Below are 20329 nucleotides of genomic sequence, written 5' to 3'. Positions count from 1 at the left end.
AGAGTAGTAAAGTAGTAGAGAGTGAGTAGTAGAGAGTGAGTAGTTGAGAGTAGTAGAGAGTGAGTAGTAGAGAGTAGCAGAGAGTGAGTACTAGAGAGTAGTAGAGAGTGAGTACTAGAGAGTAGTAGAGAGTGAGTAGTAGAGAGCAAGTAGTAGAGAGTATGTAGTAGAGAGTGAGTAGTAGAGAGTAGTAGAGAGTGAGTAGTAGAGAGTGAGAAGTAGAGAGTGAGAAGTAGATAGTAAGAGAGAGTAGGAGAGTAGTAGAGAGTGATTAGTAGAGTGAGTAGTGGAGAGTAGTTGAGAGCGCGTAGTAGAGAGTGAGTAGTGGAGAGTGAGCTGTAGAGAGTAGTAGAGAGTGAGTAGTAGAGAGAGAGTAGTAGAGAGAGAGTAGTAGATAGAGAGTAGTAGAGAGAGTAGTAGAGAGAGAGTAGTAGAGAGAGAGTAGTAGAGTAGTAGAGAATAGTAGAGTGAGTAGTAGAGAGAGTAGCAGAGAGTGAGCAGTGGAGAGTGAGTAGTAGACAGAGTAGTAGAGCGTAGTAAAGTAGTAGAGAGTGAGTAGTAGAGAGTGAGTAGTTGAGTAGTAGAGAGTGAGTAGTAGAGAGTGAGTAGTAGAGAGTGAGTAGTAGAGAGTATCAGAGAGTGAGTAGTAGAGAGTGAGTGGTAGGGGGTAGTAGAGAGTACTAGAGGGAGTATTAGAGAGTAGTAGAGAGTGAGTAGTAGAGAGTGAATAGTAGAGAATAGTAGAGAGTGAGTAGTAGAGAGAGAGTAGTAGAGAGAGAGTAGTAGAGAGTGAGTAGTAGAGAGTGAGCAGTAGAGAGTGAGTAGTAGACAGAGTAGTAGAGAGTAGTAAAGTAGTAGAGAGTGAGTAGTAGAGAGTGAGTAGTTGAGAGTAGTAGAGAGTGAGTAGTAGAGAGTGAATAGTAGAGAGTAGTAGAGAGAGAGTAGTAGAGTGAGTAGTAGAGAGTGAGTAGTAGAGAGTGAGTAGAGAGAGAGTAGTAGAGAGTGAGTAGTAGAGAGTGAGTAGTAGAGAGTGAGTGGTAGGGGGTAGAATAGTAGAGAGTAGGCGGCCCCCCTCCTACATTTTGAAGAAGCCCCGGGGGCGGTGGTCCCCAGGGCTGGGGGGGCCTGAGAGCCCCCCCCACCCTATTTTAATAAGCCGCAGGGGTGGCAGTCCCTGTTGGGGCCTGAGAGCCCCCCACCCAATATTAATAAGCCCCGAGAGTGGCGGTCCCCGGGCAGTGTGAAGGGGATTGGGACCCCCACACTATTTTTTGAAAATACCCCTGGGATTTGGCTCCCCCGGGGGCCAATTAGCAATGAAGCACAGGAGCCCACGCTTCATTTTTTTTTTTCGGCCAAAATTCGCACTGGGTGCACGAATCTCGTTGATTTTTTTTAAAAAAATGCTTTTTTTGGCCCTGGGGGTCCTTGTGGGACCCCCTGAGCAGGCCTAGGGGGTCAGGGTGTTTCTACCCTGTCCCCTTTTCACGTTTTGCGCGTTTGTTTCTTAGGTTTCTTGTGCCTTGGTTCTACCAAAGCACAAGATGGCTGCCAACACTTCCTGATTTGGAGTGTTGACAGCCAATTAGAATACAGCTCGTGCACGGCAGGGTGCGCGCTGGGTGCGCATAGGGTGCGCGGATCCTCCGAGGCCATAGATATATATGTACTTTTAAATGTCATTTTCTCAGGAACTACTGAACGGATTTACACCATTTAGGCAAAAGGCACGAGTCTGAACTAAGGACTACCTCTTTGCCAAATTTGGTGTAATTCCGTTCAGCAGTTCGGGCTGTAGCTGCGGCTAAAGGTCCTATGGGAAATTGCATGGGGAAAAAGCGTTTTGGGACCCCCCTTTTTTCTCGGCCTCCGCTTGACATATCACTGTGAAACTTTCAGGATAGGAGCGGACCGGAGCTGGCCAAAAGTTTTGAAGATTTCGTGAAGATTCATCAATCGTCGCCAAAGGTATTCCAAATAGAATGTTTCAGATTTCCTATGGAAAATAGGTCCGAACTATATCTACCTACTGGCGACCGCCAGTAGGTAATATATATATATATATATACACATACATATATAAATGCATATGCATATGTGTGCGTGTAGAGAGAGGTAGAGAGGTAGATGTGTAGAGGTAGAGGTAGAGAGGTAGAGGAAGAGAGGTAGAGGTAGAGAGTGGTAGAGAGAGAGGAGTAGAGCGGTAGAGAATAGAGAGTGAGTAATAGAGAGTAGAGAGTGAGAAATAGAGAGTAGAGAGTGAGTAGTAGAGAGAGTAGCAGAGAGTGAGTAGTAGAGTGAGTAGTAGAGTGAGTAGTAGAGTGAGTAGTAGAGAGTGAGTAGTAGAGAGTGCGTAGTAGAGAGTAGTAGAGTGTAGTAGAGAGTAGTAGTGAGAGAGTAGTAGAGAGTGAGTAGTAGAGAGAGAGTAGTAGAGAGTGAGTAGTAGAGAGTGAGTAGTAGAGAGTGAGTGGTAGGGGGTAGTAGAGAGTACTTTAGTGAGTACTAGAGAGTGAGTAGTAGTGAATAGTAGAGAGTGAGTAGTAGAGAGAGAGTAGAGAGTGAATAATAGAGAGTGAGTAGTAGAGGGTGAGTAGTAGAGAGTGAGTAGTAGAAAGTGAGTAGTAGAGAGTAGTAGATAGTAAGTAGTAGAGAATGAGTAGTAGAGAGTAGTAGAATAGAAGAGAGTGAGTAGTAGAGAGTGAGTAGTAGAGAGAGAGTAGTAGAGTGAGTAGTAGAGAGAGAGTAGTAGAGTATTAGAGAGTAGTCAGTCAGTGTCATTCAGTGTTAGTCAGTGTCAGTCAATCAGTGTCAATCAGTGTCAGTCAGTGTCAATCAGTGTCAGTCAGTGTCAGTCAGTGTCAGTCAGTGTCAGTCAATCAGTGTCAGTCAGTCAGTTTCAGTCAATCAGTGTCAGTCAGTGTCAGTCAGTCAGTGTCAATCAGTCACTGTCAGTCAGTCAGTGTCAGTCAGTCAGTGTCAGCTAGAGGAGCTCTGCTGACCTGGTTCTCTGGCTCTAAAGCAGCTCTGCTGACCTGGTTCTCTCCCTCTAAAGCAGCTCTTCTGACCTGGTTTCTCTGGCTCTACAGCAGGTCTGCTGACCTGGCTCTCTGGTTCTAGAGCAGCTCTGCTGACCTAGTTCTTAGGCTACAGAGCAGCTCTGTTGATCTGGTTCTCTGGCTCTACAACAGCTCTGCTGACCTTGTTCTCTGGCTCTAAAGCAGCTCTGCTGACCCGATTCTATGGCTCTAAAGCAGTTCTGCTGACATGGTTCTATGGTTCTAAAGCAGCTCTGTTGACCTGGTTCTCTCCCTCTAGAGCAGCTCTGCTGACCTGGTTCTCTCCCTCTAAAGCAGCTCTACTGACCTGGTTTCTCTGGCTCTACAGCAGCTCTGCTGACCTGGTTCTCAGGGTCTAGAGCAGCTCTGCTGACCCGGTTCTTAGGCTCTAGAGCAGCTCTGCTGACCTAGTTCTCTGGCTCTAAAGCAGCTCTGCTGACCTGGTTCTATGGCTCTAACGCAGCTCTGCTGACTTGGTTCTCTGGCTCTAGAGCAGCTCTGCTGACCTGGTTCTCTGGTTCCAAAGCAGCTCTGCTGGCCTGGTTCTCTGGCTCTAAAGCAGCTCTGCTGACCTGGTTCTCTCCCTCTAAAGCAGCTCTGCTGACCTGGTTTCTCTGGCTCTACAGCAGCTCTGCTGACCTGGTTCTCTGTCTCTAGAGCAGCTCTGCTGACCTGGTTCTCTGTCTCTAGAGCAGCTCTGCTGACCTAGTTCTTAGGCTCTAGAGCAGCTCTGCTGACCTGGTTCTCTGACTCGACAACAGCTCTGCTGACCTGGTTCTCTGGCTCTAAAGCAGCTCTGCTGACCCGGTTCTCTGGCCCTAAAGCAGCTCTGCTGACCTGGTTCTATGGCTCTAACGCAGCTCTGCTGACTTGGTTCTCTGGCTCTAGAGCAGCTCTGCTGACCTGGTTCTCTGGCTCCAAAGCAGCTCTGCTGGCCTGGTTCTCTGGCTCTAAAGCAGCTCTGCTGACCTGGTTCTCTCCCTCTAAAGCAGCTCTGCTGACCTGGTTTCTCTGGCTCTACAGCAGCTCTGCTGACCTGGTTCTCTGGCTCTAAAGCAGCTCTGCTGACCTGGTTCTATGGCTCCAAAGCAGCTCTGCTGGCCTGGTTCTCTGGCTCTAGAGCAGCTCTGCTGACCTGGTTCTCTGGCTCTAAAGCAGTTCTGCTGTCCTGGTTCTCTCCCTCTAAAGCCGCTCTGCTGACCTGGTTTCTCTGGCTCTGGCATACCAAAGTAGGGCTACTGCGAAGGGAAATCAAGTTCGTATATACGTCACCTCCCGCAATATCAGCTGCCTACCAACAGCAGAAGGCGGGGGTCGGAGGATTCGGGGAGCCGCTGGTGTCCTGGGTTTGCGGTTCAAGGCCCAGTCTTCATGCCCTCGGCCTTTTGTCCTTCTGAGGCCAGGGGGATCGGGGGCAGTTCATTGTCAGCCGCGGTGCCTGCGGGTGGGTACAATTGGGTGGCGTTGGGGTGTTAAGGGTGGGTTGTTTTCTATGCCAGTCAGGTATGCACGAGTGCTGGGAGATGGCAATTTGGGCTCTATTCAGAGAGGATGGAGGTGGTTACTGGGTCTGCCCACTAGCGGGTGGCTATCTGTGAGGAATTTGAGGTGCCACTTCGGAGACGTGTGCACAGCAGACCAGCAGTGTGACCTTGCACCGCAGACGGCTCTCACAGGAACGTGGGCGGGGTCCGGGTACAGTTGGGCGATAAAAGTATAATGGATGGCTCAGAGTGCCTTCGCTGGCACAGGACGATAGGCGCAGGCATGACGCTCTGGATGTGTTGGTTCTGGGTCTGGCGCAATGGTGGTTAGAGGATTTGGGAGTTAATGACAGGCTGGGCTCCAGGGGCAAACGAGGTGGCAGGAGGTCTATGAGGGGAAGGGCGCTAAGGACCCACAAGGACATGTGGGTCGGTTTATGGGTCACAGTAAAATGATGTTAAAGGAACGTGGGGGTTAGGGCCCTAAACAATAGTGGTGGCCAGTGGAGGGGTAGAAGCCGCGTGAATGGGGTAGCGCTGGGAGGGCCGCATCTCTGCTATTTTAGCCGAGGGAGGGTCAGGATAGGGGATCTTGATTAAGGTTTAGATGGAGGCAAAAGCGCGCCAGGGGGTGGGGGGCAGTAATTTACGCAGCTACGGAAGAGGTAGCGAAGGGTCTGGTTCCAGGGTTAATGGGGGAGGAGGAGGCAGTCCAAAGGAGGGAAATTTTCCAGATAAGGAGAACAGGGGGGTTGCTGGCTATAATCCAGTGGGCGGTCCCTCACCTCGGGTGGGTGCGGTACGGGGTTGGCGCCATTCCAGCAATATCCCGAGTACTTTAAGGTTACAAGCATAAGTAGAATACAGTCTAAAATATGGACATAGCTGTCAAGTTTTTGGTTTGCTATGTGTGACATTTTCAGTGGGGTTGTGAGTGACGTTTCAGACGCTGTCCGGCAGGCAGGGGTCGGGCAGTGAAGACAAGGAACACATAGGTGTCAGAGGCTGCACCCATTTGGGCGGCGGGAGGCTCTGGGAGAGTCTTGGAACTACTGCAGGTCACCAGAGATGGAGGGGCACTGGTCTGGTGGTCTGTGGTTTTGGGGGTGTGCAGTGCATCATTGGACAGTTGGGTGCTTTCAACAGAAGTGTTTACCCCCCACCCTCGGTGAAAGATTTCTGGGGTAGCGGGGATTTGGTAGTACCTGGTCTCTGGTGATATCGCAGCGCCAAAGGAGAAAGGTGGGAGGGAGGTAAAGTGCGCCAAGGGGAACGGAGAGGGTGGAGGGCAGGGGGCACTAACTTAGGCAGCTAGGAAAGAAGCAGCATTGCCTTTAGTCACAGGGTGAAAGGAGGGAAGGAGCCGTCCAAGTAAAGGAATTTCTCAGATAGTGAGAACAGGGAGGCTATGGCCTATGGGGCGGTCTCGCGAATTGGGTCTGTACCGGGTGGGTGGGGGCTGCTCCACCAGGCATGGCAGGGAGCGCCAAATACATGTGTTTTGGTGGTGTGGGATGTGGGGGGGCAACAGGAGGACTTGGTACAGTTTGGCAGGTGTGGCATGCAGCTCTGCGGTGGGACCGAGTGCCGCCTTTCGGACCATGCACCGGAGCGCATGGAGGATTGCGAGCAGGGAGGTTTGCGCCCTCCCCCCTGTGTTTGCTGAGGTTAAATAATGTGACAACCATCAATAAAAACATGATACAAATATTTCCAATACAATTTGTAGTTACGAAGTTCAATTGTGGAATAGTTATTTACCGACTTATGCCTCTTGACTGTGTTAACGATCCCACTCCTCGCATTGTCTGCGAGAGCTTAATCAACAAAGCTAAAGTCTGGAACATTGTTTTCCAGAAAGCAGGGATTGGCGCCATTTCTTACAATGGCAGGAGTAATTTACTTATGGCACCATTCGGCAATATGGGGGAGACACTGGGTAGCGCGCTCGTGGGCACACAAAGGCGGTGGCGTGGGCATGCAGGCGGCAGCGGGTTGTTACACACACATAACTTCTGTTCCTTGCCTCCTCCCTTCCTCACAGCCTGCCTGTCTTTGTGTCTCTCCTCTTTCCATGGGAGTTTATAAGCTCTCCTGCCTTTTACAAAGACAAGACCGCCACCAACTTGCAATACCACATACCATCGTCCTTCCCTAACAGCCCCGTATAACGCCATAATTTCCTAAAATGTGAGGGACAGTACAGCAGCAAAAACTGGATTGAATGGATAACACCAGCTTGCATTTTGCTGTTTCTGTCATTGCATCCAGATATATGAGACAAGAAGTAGCAGCATACTGACAGTAAGTCGGGTCTATTGGCTTTGTCAATGGTTGTTAGTTGCATAAGATAACTAAGCAGCAACTATGGCTAGGGCTAAATTATGCAGCAAAAAAACCTGCAAATTATGCGGTATAATGCAGCACATTTGGGTGCAGGGGGAAGACTAAAAAGGCGCAAGCTGCCACAAGATAGTAGGAACACAAGTCACACAACTACAGGTGAAATGTAAATGGATAAGGGGATTAAGACATGGGGAGATAATATAGCTCACAGGCTAGGGCAATCAAATAACGTTCACGGGTAACAACGTATGATTGTGGTAAATATTTAATTTCACCAAAGTCTCGCCGTCGTCGTCGGGCAGCGGGGGGGGGAGGTTGTGCGGAAGGATGGGTGCAGGGCAGTGCCACTCCAACACGGACATTGACTTGCTCCAGCTAACGCGACACGTTGCCCTTCCTCGTTCTTGCTTGGACCCGCCGATCTCCCAGCGTTGCTCCTTGCTATATTTGGGTATTAAACTGGTACTAATGAAGTGCAACCGATACCTAAACAGCATACTAAGTTTACAATTTACGAAATATAAAGTAAGACTACTACAAAATGTGCTGCATTATGTGGCATCATTTTCCTTTTCTTGCTGCATGATTTACTGGCCCATGCTGCATAATTTGGCCCTCTCTGGACTCAGAATTCTAGTGGCCTTGGCTGGTGGCGCTGCCAGTGCTGGTTTTGGTGGATCAGTCGGGCGCAAACCCTCTAAAAGGGTAGTTGGCTGGAGTGTTCCCAAAAGACAAAACGAGCCCAAAAAAAAAAAAAAGACAAATGAATTATGAAATTTAAACTAAAGCAGAAATAAGTTAAGGAGTATATAATAAGAGGGGGGATTCAATGAGGTTTTCAGAGGCCGGAATCTGGGTAATACTTTTATAACAGCAAATACCTCTGACACCATGGATCACAGTATCACTTTAGTCTCAGCAGATCTATTTATTGACTGCGAGTTGAATATAATTTCATATATTTAGATGCCTTAGTGAACACTTTCTCGGTGTGACAATCATAAATCTCCAAATTTCCACTTTTTCAACAATACAATGTGACAACAAAACACAAATATAAGTTTCTCAGTGTGACAATAGACAAATTTTCACTTTTCCAACAAAACATTATAACGACATACATAAATGTGAAAAATTAAAGCATGAATCAAAACAGTACTCAGATATCCTCTTTATAAGTGGCATATAAAGTCATTATTGCCTCCACGTTGTATGATTGATTTGGTCCTAAATGGGATTAAAGAAAAAAATATATTTTTTCAAAGTGATGATAAAGAGCATTGACTAGATGTTTGGTTTTGGCTCTTCAAGGGGCGTTATTGTATAATTTTATCCCCAATAAGTTCTCATTTTCTGTTAGCCGACGCGTTTCGACCTTTCCTGTTGTGGACCTTTTTATTGCCTTCCTAAGGTCTTCATCAGGGCTTGGTTACAATTCCATTGGGACATCTTTTTCTGAAAGAATCAATGATATATCTTATCATAAAATAGTGTGATAATGGGTAAGTTTTAAGTGTACTCAATGTATTTACTGAGCAATCTCTTGGTCATTTTCTTAAAAGCCTGGTTAAAAACTGGAACTTACGTGCTGTCAGGTAAAGGGTGCTTGCGCCTTCTTTTACCTGCGGAATATAAGGGGGACATTTCTATGTCACTGTTAGCTTTCTGACGTTATATATTTCATGTTTGACGAAAATATAACATTGCTATTTCTTTAAGTGTGGCTTCACGTACCTTCCCGTTTGACCTCTAGTGACGGGGTTTGATGTGTGGTTCTTTTAAACGATTAGTGACTTCTTTATAGATCTATTGGATACAAAAATGGTTTATGAGCTGTAGTGAGCGTTTGTCTGTAAACTGGTTGTTGTGACTGGTTCTCCCGTTTGTGTTCTTTCATGCGTGGGTCTGTGAACACCAACTTGTGCTCTAATGCGGCATTTGTATAACGTGCTCGATCCCCAATGGTGTGACAGTGTATACGGCGAGGTTTCCTGTCAAATTGCTATAAATGATTTACACGCATGCGTTTGGTGATTTGACTGAACTTTTTTATATACAAAGACTATGTTGTTCCGAGCTACCGTGCTTAATTTCAAAGTGACCAAGATTTGGTGATTAGCGGGACCATTTAGAACTTGTGTTGTTCAAAGCATCCGTGCATAATCTCAAGGGGACCACGATTTCCATCATCGCATGTATCATTCATACCGTTTTGTTTCTGTGTCGATCAGGGTTGTTTCTTCTCCTCCGTGATCTTCGTCGCCGTCCTTCGTTGTGCGAAAGATTCCTTTCTCGGAAGTTTGTGTTGATAGGGCGCGTTTATGCTAGCACTGACGTCACCGCGTTCGCGTTGCGTTGTTATGGCAACGCTTGATTTGTGGTTGTACGACTGCTTCCTTTTTTCTTCGTATATTTTATTGACCACTGCGAATTGTGTTCGCTTTCGTATTTATCATGATTGCCTGTGTCGGGGTACTACTGATGTGGGGTTAACTTTGTTACTTTTTGTTCCATAATCTCTGTTGTGGTGTGTAGTGGAGTGGCTGTTTCGCTGCTAACTGGTAACTTGGTTTCTCAATAAAGTTTTGTCTCTACGGTGTTTTACCATTTCCATGCGGTAGAGATTATCTACTGTGGACCTCCAAGTTTGCTTTTGAATGGGGCTCCTCTTTGTGGCTCTTCCAAAAGTCGTCACGTGCAGGACGCCTTGTTGGATTGTTGAATGGCGACTTCCTGTATTCTTCATATGTGGTCTTGCCATCTACGAGCTGCATTTATTTTAGCTATGTGTCTAAATCACTTCTTTTATGCTCCTCTTATGGTTAAGAAAAATAGGTAGTTTTCCGTTTTTTGGTTTTTGGTTCGCAGTTTCGCCGTTCTGTGCACTTCTTGGTTTGTCATTAAAGTTTTAAAAAAATGTTGTCACTTTCGTCTTTTGTTGTTCGGGGAAGGTACGGGGTGTCTGATATGAACCTCCAACTCCGCTTCTCTGAGAGGAAACATGTAGCATTCTCCTTCTAGGTGATGTGCGTCAATGCTGTCATTTCATTCATCCCGTTAACAATGGTTCCCAGGAACATTATCATTTTTGCTTCGCTTTTTGATAAAATTGCATCAATATTGGTCCCTCGTATGTGTCGAAGGACTGTCCATTTTAGATCTTTTGGGCCATGATTTTTTTCAATGCAGTGTGTGACCATAGGGGCGGTCAATACTTTACACTTGATCCTGGATCGATGTTGGGACATACGGTTTTTGATTGGTTGTGTGGTTTTCCCAATGTAAGCCAGTGGGCATGGACAGGTGATGCAGTATAACACGTTGTGGGTATTACAATTTGTGAATTCTTCGTGTTTGATGTATTTTTCTCCATACGTGAATCTAGTTCCTTCTATGGTGCTGTCGCATGAGGTACAAGTGCCACATTTTTTGTGTCCTTTGATGGGCGGTAGTGATAGCATAGACCGTAGATTGATTTCTGGTTGCCTTATAGTCGTGTTTGCTCGTACCAATTTTTCTCTGATGCTCGTATTTTTCTTCAGGGCAAATATTGGAGTCTGTGTGAAAGATGGTATGCTTCTTATTGTGTGCCAGTTTTTCCGGATGATTTTTTGCATCTCTGTAGTCTGTCCTGAGAAAGTGGTGACACATACCAGTGGTGTACTTTTTTCCTCTTTCTTGGTGGTGAGCAGCGCATCTCGTGGAGTGTACCATGCTCGCTTCAGCGCTTTTTTCAGAAGTTTTTTTGGGTAATTTCTCATTACCAGTTTCTCAAGTAGTGTTGTTGCATTCTTGAAGTAATCTTCTCTTTTTGTACAGTTTCGCCTGATCCTTAGGAACTGGCTAAAGGGTAGATTCTCTCGTAAATTTCTTTGATGGAAACTGGAGAAATGCAGGAAGGTATTTCTATCAGTGGTTTTTGTGTACAGTGTTGTGTAGATGTGTCCCTCTTCGTGTTTAATAAGGAGGTCTAAAAAGTTCATTTCCACGTTGCTGTGACTGACAGTGAATTGAATGTTTGGATTTCTATCATTCAGCCAAGTCACGAAGTTCTCAAGTTGTTGTATGTTGCCTCTCCACAGTAGAAACACATCATCGATGTAACGGCGCCATATTTTGATATGGCCGTCGTAAGGGTTATTATTGAAAATCCATTTCTCTTCATAGAGGGCCATGAACATTATGGCCATCTCTGGGGCGAATGGACAACCCATCGCGGTGCCCATGATCTGGAGAAATTGAATCTCATTAAAGGTGAAAAAGTTGTGCTTCAAGCATATTTCAGCTAGTTGTATTAAATAGATGGTGGGTACATTGTGTGGCCTGATACGTTTGTCCAAGAATATTTGCATGGCTTCCAGACCGTCTTCTTGGGGGATATTGGAGTATAGACTCACAATATCAAGAGTAACCAAAAGTTCATTTTCCTCTTCAAACGGAAACTCCTCCAAGAGATTGATAGCTTGCGTCGTATCTTTAATGTAGCTGGGAATATTGCAGACTAGAGGTTTTAGGAAGGTGTCCACGTATTTTGCCGGTCTTTCTAGAATAGAGTTGACTCCCGAAATTATAGGGCGGCCTGGTGGGTTATTCGAATCTTTATGCACCTTGGTACGTGAAGCCACACTTAAAGAAATAGCAATGTTATATTTTCGTCAAACATGAAATATATAACGTCAGAAAGCTGACAGTGACATAGAAATGTCCCCCTTATATTCCGCAGGTAAAAGAAGGCGCAAGCACCCTTTACCTGACAGCACGTAAGTTCCAGTTTTTAACCAGGCTTTTAAGAAAATGACCAAGAGATTGCTCAGTAAATACATTGAGTACACTTAAAACTTACCCATTATCACACTCTTTTATGATAAGATATATCATTGATTCTTTCAGAAAAAGATGTCCCAATGGAATTGTAACCAAGCCCTGATGAAGACCTTAGGAAGGCAATAAAAAGGTCCACAACAGGAAAGGTCGAAACGCGTCGGCTAACAGAAAATGAGAACTTATTGGGGATAAAATTATACAATAACGCCCCTTGAAGAGCCAAAACCAAACATCTAGTCAATGCTCTTTATCATCACTTTGAAAAAATATATTTTTTTCTTTAATCCCATTTAGGACCAAATCAATCATACAACGTGGAGGCAATAATGACTTTATATGCCACTTATAAAGAGGATATCTGAGTACTGTTTTGATTCATGCTTTAATTTTTCACATTTATGTATGTCGTTATAATGTTTTGTTGGAAAAGTGAAAATGTGTCTATTGTCACACTGAGAAACTTATATTTGTGATATTTGTGTTTTGTTGTCACATTGTATTGTTGAAAAAGTGGAAATTTGGAGATTTATGATTGTCACACCGAGAAAGTGTTCACTAAGGCATCTAAATATATGAAATTATATTCAACTCGCAGTCAATAAATAGATCTGCTGAGACTAAAGTGATACTGTGATCCATGGTGTCAGAGGTATTTGCTGTTATAAAAGAAATAAGTTAAGGAGGCATAAAAACAACAAGACCCAAATGCTAACAACACTCAATCCCAACTGAAGCCCACCAGGCACCAGACACCGTGTCCATAGAGTTTCCAAAGCCAAACCTGCCGCAGCAACAACCGTCTGTTGATGTACGTCACGTCCGCTGAAGGCAAACCGCAAAATAGATGACCGACATATGTAGGCATCATAGGCATCGAGGAAAGACACTTTTGCGCCGACTTTTACTTTGCGGAAAAGAACACGATTAACCGAGAAGAGTTCTTATAAAGAACACAGTGCTGCTGATTTACTCCTCAAATGTGCCCGCACTGGTTGCAATGATTCTTGACAAAGCAGCATTAGAATCCCTCACGCTATCGTGCAGCAAAAACAATTCGTATTTAAAATACGTTTTGTAAAAAATGGTTTGAACTTTTGCATTTCATCATTTGTGCTTCTATTTTAATATATTTGCCACATTGTTGGTCATATTCATACTGGTTCTAGATATGGGTAAGCTAGTAAATTCAGAGCTACGGTACTCTCGAAGAACCAAAGCAAGACGCGGAGTCATCAAGGAGAGGAGGAGGCAGCAGGGGGAGGGGTGAGAGGAGGGGGCCTCCGCCAGTTTCCCTTGTGGGAGCGAGCAGGAACCATATGTTTGTAATTAACACATGGTTTGAAAGCTCGCTCCTGCAAGGGAATCGCCAGACGTGCACGCGTTGCCATTGGAAGCAATGCAACGCGTGCACGTTTTTGGCTAAAAAACCGAAGCAATTTCAATAGGTCTTTTTCCTATGCTGCGCAGGCGAGACCTAAAAAAAGCCACTCCAAAAGGAATTTACACCATGAGCAGGAGATAAGAACTGAGAAAGCCGGAATGTGCACTATGCTCCTCATGGAAGAACTGGAAGAGAGCATCAGACTCTAAACACAAAGGCAACACGAGAACAATAAAGTAAAAACAATAATACTTCCACTGAAGAGAACTACCTTGTGTGTGGATATGCCCCTTGTAAAAGACAAATTGCATTCACTCAAAGTGAAATTACCCAGTGGCTGACCCCCTGTCCTATACTGTATGCTGTAAAGGGTGGACGCAAAATGTGAATGACAAACCAAAAGACCTGGCTGAAAGTCCTCTTAAATAAATATGTTACACATATATCTTTTTAAAAATCAAATGGTTTGGCTATCGCTAGACCTAAAAAAGTGTGCCTCACGTTTATCGGTCAATAGACTATATTCGAAAAGACGCTGCAATCAGAAGCCCCACACCGGAGAACCAGAACATGGCCAAAGAAACCAAATAGTGCCAGGAGACAAGTCAGTATGTTGTGAAAATAGAAATAGAATGTGTAAAAACAGTTGATACATTCAGCCCTTAGGGCCTAATTATGAGTTTGGCAGTCCATTGGATCACCAATCCCGTGGTGGCAGCCCCTGGACCGCTAGACTGTTGGGCCAGCCGCCATATTACGAATACGGTAGTGGGACCACCCCAGGATCACTGCTACCACCGGCATCCATGATTCCCTGACAGTGGCGCAGCTGTCAGAGGCCATAATATGCTGACTGTGCAGCTTCTGAACTGCCAAGCATATTATGAGTTTCCTCACTACCACAGTTTTCATGGAGGTGAGCCCACCTTGAAAACTGTGGCAGTGATTAAACTAAGGGAACCATACAGGTCCCCCTGGTGCATCAGACTTAATGGGATGCATGCAGGGGGGCACATGGTGTGCCCCCGTCTGCGGGCAACCCCTTTCCTACATGGCATGGACTTAACAGTCTATACCGTGTAGGAACTTGCTTTGGAGTTCTCATTGCGGTGCCTTTCTAAGGCTCATCGCCTGGGACTGCCAAAGCACTGCCCGCCGCACCAAGAGAAAACTCCTAATCTGGTGGGCGGTTTCAGTATGGCTTTAGCGGTGTTATGGATCGGGCGCTAGTGTGGTGGCCTGCCTCCACACCGCCAAAGTTGTAATTAGGCCCTTACGGCCTGATTCTGACTTTGATGGGGTGGCAGAGGGGCCGCCACGCCACCGCCCTGCTGCCACACCATAAAAGCTGTCTGAACACCGCCCGCCAGATAACGAGTTTACTTGTGTCTGGAGGGTGGTGCTTTGGCGGTCCCACAGTGGTGCCCATTAAAAAAAGGCACAGCAATGGGAGTGCCAAAGGCCGTTCCTACATGGAATTGATTATGTAGTCTATGCCATGCAGGAAAGGGGGTGAATGCACACTGGGGGGCACAGCATGTGCACGAACCCCATGGCTCTGAGAAAACAGGGGGCCCTGAAATGCCCCCTTTGTTTCCTCATCACCACAGTTTTCATGGCAGGCTCACCGCCATGAAAACTGTGGCGGTGAGGTAACTCAGAATATGCTTAGCGGTGCCACAGCGGCACCACCAGCATATTTCTGGGCCAGACCGCTGCACCACCGCCGAGGAATCTCAGATCCCCGGTGGTGGAGGCGGTCTTCTGGCAGTGGGACTGCCAAACTCTTAATGTGGCAGTCAGATCACCAGTGCGGCAGTTCCCGCCATGCTACTACAAGTACTGTGGTCCTATGGATCGCAGTACTCATAATCAGATCCTTAGTCTTAATCATCTTTTTGCATAAAGGCGTGGTACATTAATAAAAGGATATTTAAGATATTATGTCTACAATCAATATTTTATACCTACATTTCAGTATTTTTACATCTGGTGAGTAGTTTTAGAGTTTCCCCGATTCTTCTGAGAACTGATGAGAAAGGTGGCCAACTGTAATCAGACATTTCTTATTATTGGTTTGAGTGAATAGATTGTATAAGTTTTCAAATTAAATGTTAATAGATTGCACCTGGCAACCATCTCTGCTACATTGAACTCATAGTGACATATTTTTATAGGATAGTACCCCTGAAAAAGGTTAACAATTATTTGCTTGGAATTCAAAGCAGATCAGTTATTGTTAATGGTTCCTAAACATCATTGCGAATCTGCTGATAGTGGGACTTCAGGTCTCTAACCATATAAGTTACCAGAAAAACTAGGAACTCAACTGATTCTTCCTATGTCCGTAGTCATTTTCTGAATTGTTTGGTATAGCCAAGAAATTCAAAGGGCAAAAAAAGAAAAACATCGGCAGACAGTGATTTATATCAGTAATCGAATACATAAATATTTCTGCATACAAAATTTTAACAGCCAACAATGCCACGTTTAAATTAAATGGAAACACGTATACATTCCCTCGACATTCTCATCCTGGAAACTCACGTTCACATGTTTAACCCCTTCAGTGCCACGCCCTTTCCCCCTCCTGTGCCGGGCGTTGCACTAGTGGGTGGGGTTCATGACGAGATAGTCTCGCATAGGCACAGCGCAACCGTGCTCCATGACGAGACTATCTCGTCATGGGCACTGAAGAGGTTAATGGAGCTATAGTTCTGTGAGAAGTTCTGGCACGGGTTCCCATTAAGGCCTCCAGGGCCGGACTGAGAACACATATCAGTCCTGGCAATTTTATCAGACCGTCCCCCCAGTAGGGGCAAGGGTTCAAGTGTGAAGCACTGCTGCTTAACCAAACCAGCGCCCCCGCACTGCTGCTTTTGTTACTGTGCCCGATATTGCAGCACTGCTGCAAAACCATCCCCTAGTAACCCAAACTGGCTCCCATCGCTCCAAAACTGGCCCCCACCCTTCCAGACTCCTGGGAAAACACCCGAGGCCATGTGAAATGTACAGAACCAATCCCCCGGATTTTGAAAACAAAAAAGAAATCCACCGTGGACGTCATTTAGGAGTCATCAGGGGTTACTGCTGTGACCCCAGGCTTGCCCCTTGCAACCCCTGCCACTTACTTTGAGACTGATGGCCTCAGAGAAGGCAATGAAGACAAATGAAGGTAAATTGTCCTGAGATGTCCACTGTTTGCTTTCTGCAGCTCCTGCTGCAAACTTAGGTATTCAACGCTTAGCTGTGTAAAACAAATAAGTCTACAGCAGTGTGATGTATGGTCTGCTGAATAAAATATAAACAGTGAAATAAAAAAATACATTGTTAAGTAAGATGTTGCAGATTTATTATCATTGTGAACATATAGTAAATTATGTGCTTGAATAAAAGAAATCTCACCTATGTGCTGTAGTGAGTGATATTTCCTAACACGTGATGTTAATCAAAATGAATTAACAATGCTAAGGACCAGTTTATGTCAATAACATTGTTCATATTGGTCTACATAATGAAATACAGATTATGCGTCATGGTTGACTAAATTATGCAGTGAGAATGGGTGCATTGTGTATAACTTTATTATTTTGTCGTTTTTACACATGGGTGATATACTCTGGGCAAATATTTCACCTCATTAGTACCAGTTTAATAACCAAATACAGAAATAAGCAACCAAAAGATGACCAGTTAACCTTTGTGAAGCGCCTTCTACTGCGCTTGAACACTTGTCGCAAGGTTCTTAGTAACTTTTGATGAGTTTGAGCTAGAAACAGTTGATGTTGGTTACAATCTCCACATTATGCAGCAGATGATGATGCAAATACAGCAAATCTATAGTTCTGGGAAAAAAAACTGGGACTGAAGAATCACATAAGACCATTGCCCTGGTTACATGTATGCAGTGCTTTAAATGGGAAAAAATAAGTGCAGGTACTCATTAGAATAGAGGTGTGGCAAGTGGGCGGGGCTAGGGGCGGGGCGAAGAGCAAAACACGATAGTACCTAATGACTTATGTACCAGTTGTAGCACATGTCAAAACACACAAGAAATGCGTTTATGGCAATGAAACAGATAAACCCATTACACGCTCCTCAGAAGCAGAGCGGAATGTGTCCTGGAGGAGAAACCTAACCTGCGGCTGCCGTGCTGTGGATCAGGGTACCGGTACTCTCCCTGACTACAGAGAAGTGCCGGTACTAACGGGAAAAAAAGTCGGAAGTGCCGGTACTCAGTACCGGTGAGTACCGGCCCTTTTAAAGCACTGCATGTATGAACTTTAAAAACCTCAAACGCAAAACAACAAGCACTCGGTTCTGTGCTGAGCCAGCGCATCGCATCTCTCGATGATACGATCCCTCGTGTCTTAAATCCATGCATTATATAATTCTCAATTTCTCCGAGTTAAAACATGAACATTTGAACAGTCGCAATTCTTCATGGTACACAGCCAGGAAGGCTTCTTGGCTACATTCACAACAATGAAGCGCACGGAAAAAAATGCGTATTGAAATGTCTGTCATTGTCTACCCTTTCTATCATTTCATGTAACCTTTCAGACCCTCCCATACGCATTTCGGCAACCAATGCACAGTACTCACCACAACTCAGTCTTCATTCCCGAAACGTCTCTTCTCATAACAACTTTAGTGTTGCAGAGGGGCGCGCGGAAAACTCCGTTCTTTCCACCCAGTTTTAGTTCCTGCTGCTAAGTGGAATCTAAAAGTAGTGAGAAGGAAAACCATACGAAGCAGTGACTTCCTTAACCCGACTGACGAACAATGCAGAGAAGGAAGTAAGTTAATTGTATTTACATTACGTGGGCACACCACAGGCGCTGGTTAAAACACTGTAACAATAACATGCATGCACAATGCATCATGGCCGACAGGTTCATCATCCTAGGTAGCTGCCGGCTTGTTCTAAGGGACGCTGTTCAATGCAAGCCGACTGAGTTTGTGAACCCAGGAACTGCTCCTTGCAGAACGTCTGCTTCTCACATTCGGCTATATGCCATATAACGCCATAAACAAGTTTCTACCTTGCTCCTCACACGAATGAGGCATTGCACCGTGTGTGGGGTTATTCTGAACTCTTCTCTGTATGAGAGAATTCAACCCTACAGCTCTAGAGACGGAATAGGGCTCCTACTAACTGCGTTTGAGCCATTGCACTACAATACAGAAGGTGAATTGATCAATGTGCTCTCCGGGTGTGTAGGAGATTCTTTACCTGTGGACTACGGGGGCTGATGGCTGATCTTTGTGTGTGTAGGCAATCCAACTGCTGGACTAGGAGGGAGAAGGGCTCCACTGTGAGCTCCCACGCGCCTAAACAGAAGAACCGACAGAGATAAACAGGTTTCAGGACCGGTCAATGTGACCAGTGGGACTTCGAGGGCTGTGCGTTAGTGGAGAAGTAGGGTCAGAAAATCCTACGACAAAAGGCAGCATTTGGTCTGTACCCTGCAGGGTGCAGCACATAGTTGGTATATTTTCCGTTGGATGGGCACCTCCCTCGGGGGCCATGGGGGAGGGGGGGGGGAGTCTCAAATAAAGGAGCGGCAGATATCAGCCTGGTCGTACTTAGAATGCCAATCCTCAGAAGAACGTGTGTGTGTAGCATCTAATCAAACTAAAATGCAGGTTGGAACTAAGCAGCGTCGTCTTCCACTTTAAGTTTAACTTAAAGTATAACCTTTCCATTTTTTTTTACAAAGTTAGGAAAAAAGATAAGGAATTCTAAGGTTATGGAATGTAATCTTGAGTGTGGCAGTGTTAGGGAACTACTAAGGAGGCACTAAGAGACTTTCGGAATTTGGACAGGACCTGCACACACCCTCCTTGCGACTGACCCTAAGAGCGCACAGTTGGATAGAACTGGGGTTTTGTCCTGCATAGGAATTCCATCTTTGCACTTAGATTAAAAACTCATGGAGCACAAAACTCAAGTGGGACAAACCATCAGGTGAGATCTGATCAAGGCACGAGGAATGTAGACCAAGAGGAAGGTAGAACAAGATAAAAGAGTCCTCCAGACAGACCTGACCTATTAGGGCACAGGGTCGGTCTGGAGTTTGGTGCTTTCTTCTAGGCACAGCTAGAGAAATGATGCAAAATGTAGTTAGGCGAAACTGAAGACTGTGTACATGCAAGGCTTCAAATGTAGTTAGATTCATCTAGTCAGAATCCTCGTCAGATGCCGCCATTGGGCATGCAAAGAGCTAACAGGGGCAAGTTATCAAACAAGGTCAAACTGCAAGCCACACAGCAGGCCTGAAAATGCCAGTTGCCCTTGGTCAAACGTTTTGTACCAGGACTTTGAATCACGTGATTGGAAGTTATCCAACAAAGGCTCCCTGAGGTTGGGGAGACCTTAATCAGCGCTATTTATGTACTTCAAGTATCTTGGAGCAGGACAAGGCTGTGTGGCTATCTGACAAAGTCATACTGTAAGTTCTTGTAGTTCACCCTTCTACATCAGAACCCACTAAGGACCTTTTACTTTTGTAACCAGCAAAATAAGGCTTTGAAAGGAAAAACTATTGCCAGATGATTTTATTTTATTAAAGTTTCTTCAGTAAAGGTCCGAATGATATTACTACTTTTGATCAAAGTCAACGGGTGCCTTCACTGGAACCAAGTCCATAAAAGTTCTAATACCACACTGTGTATCTGGGGTTTATTTTTATACATGGCTGCCGTGGTTTCCTGTTAGTGACAACATGAATATCTAAGAATCAGACATTAGAAAATAAAATATGGTCGACAGTATGATCCATCCGTTCAAATCAAACCAAGTGATTCAGTGCAACCTGTACAAGTCTGGCCAGCACTGTCACAAACCAGCACAGTCTTAATGGTGTTACTCACAGAGGTCACTTGTCCCTGGGAAACAGCCTTTACATCACAGATATTACCACTCAATACCTTTACCATGAATTTGGGTGATACGTGTATTTTGGGGATTTTGGGTGGGTAAAGTTATTTGGGTGGCAAGGGTATTTTTAGGTTTTAGGATGGGTAAGGGAATTTGGGTGGCAAGGGTGTTTTTAGAATTTAGGTTGGGTAAGAGTATTTGGGTTTTAAGGGTATTTTAAAAGTTTAGGGTTGTAAGGGTTTTTGGGTGGCAAGGATGTTTTTAGGGTTTAGGGTGGGTGAGGGTATTTTGATGGCAAGGGTATTTGTTGGGTTTAGGGTGGGTAAGGGCATTTGGGTGGCAAGAGTGTTTTAGA

General features: G+C 45.3%; 1 protein-coding gene across 1 annotated transcript in view; it reads right to left on the bottom strand.

Annotated features, from left to right (window-relative positions):
- The window catches only part of LOC146867156 (uncharacterized), a 514074-nt gene extending 496273 nt beyond the window's left edge, over positions 1-17801 (bottom strand). Inside the window, exon 1 of the mRNA XM_085603679.1 lies at positions 17697-17801. The gene's annotated coding sequence lies outside the window, so the exon portion shown is untranslated. The remainder of the gene's footprint in view (positions 1-17696) is intronic.
- Positions 17802-20329: the final 2528 nt, after the last annotated feature.

This window comes from Triturus cristatus, chromosome 1_2, assembly GCF_964204655.1.
Source record: "Triturus cristatus chromosome 1_2, aTriCri1.1, whole genome shotgun sequence".
In the NCBI taxonomy this organism is placed as follows: Eukaryota; Metazoa; Chordata; class Amphibia; order Caudata; family Salamandridae; genus Triturus; species Triturus cristatus.
This window is presented reverse-complemented; position numbering and strand designations above follow the sequence as displayed.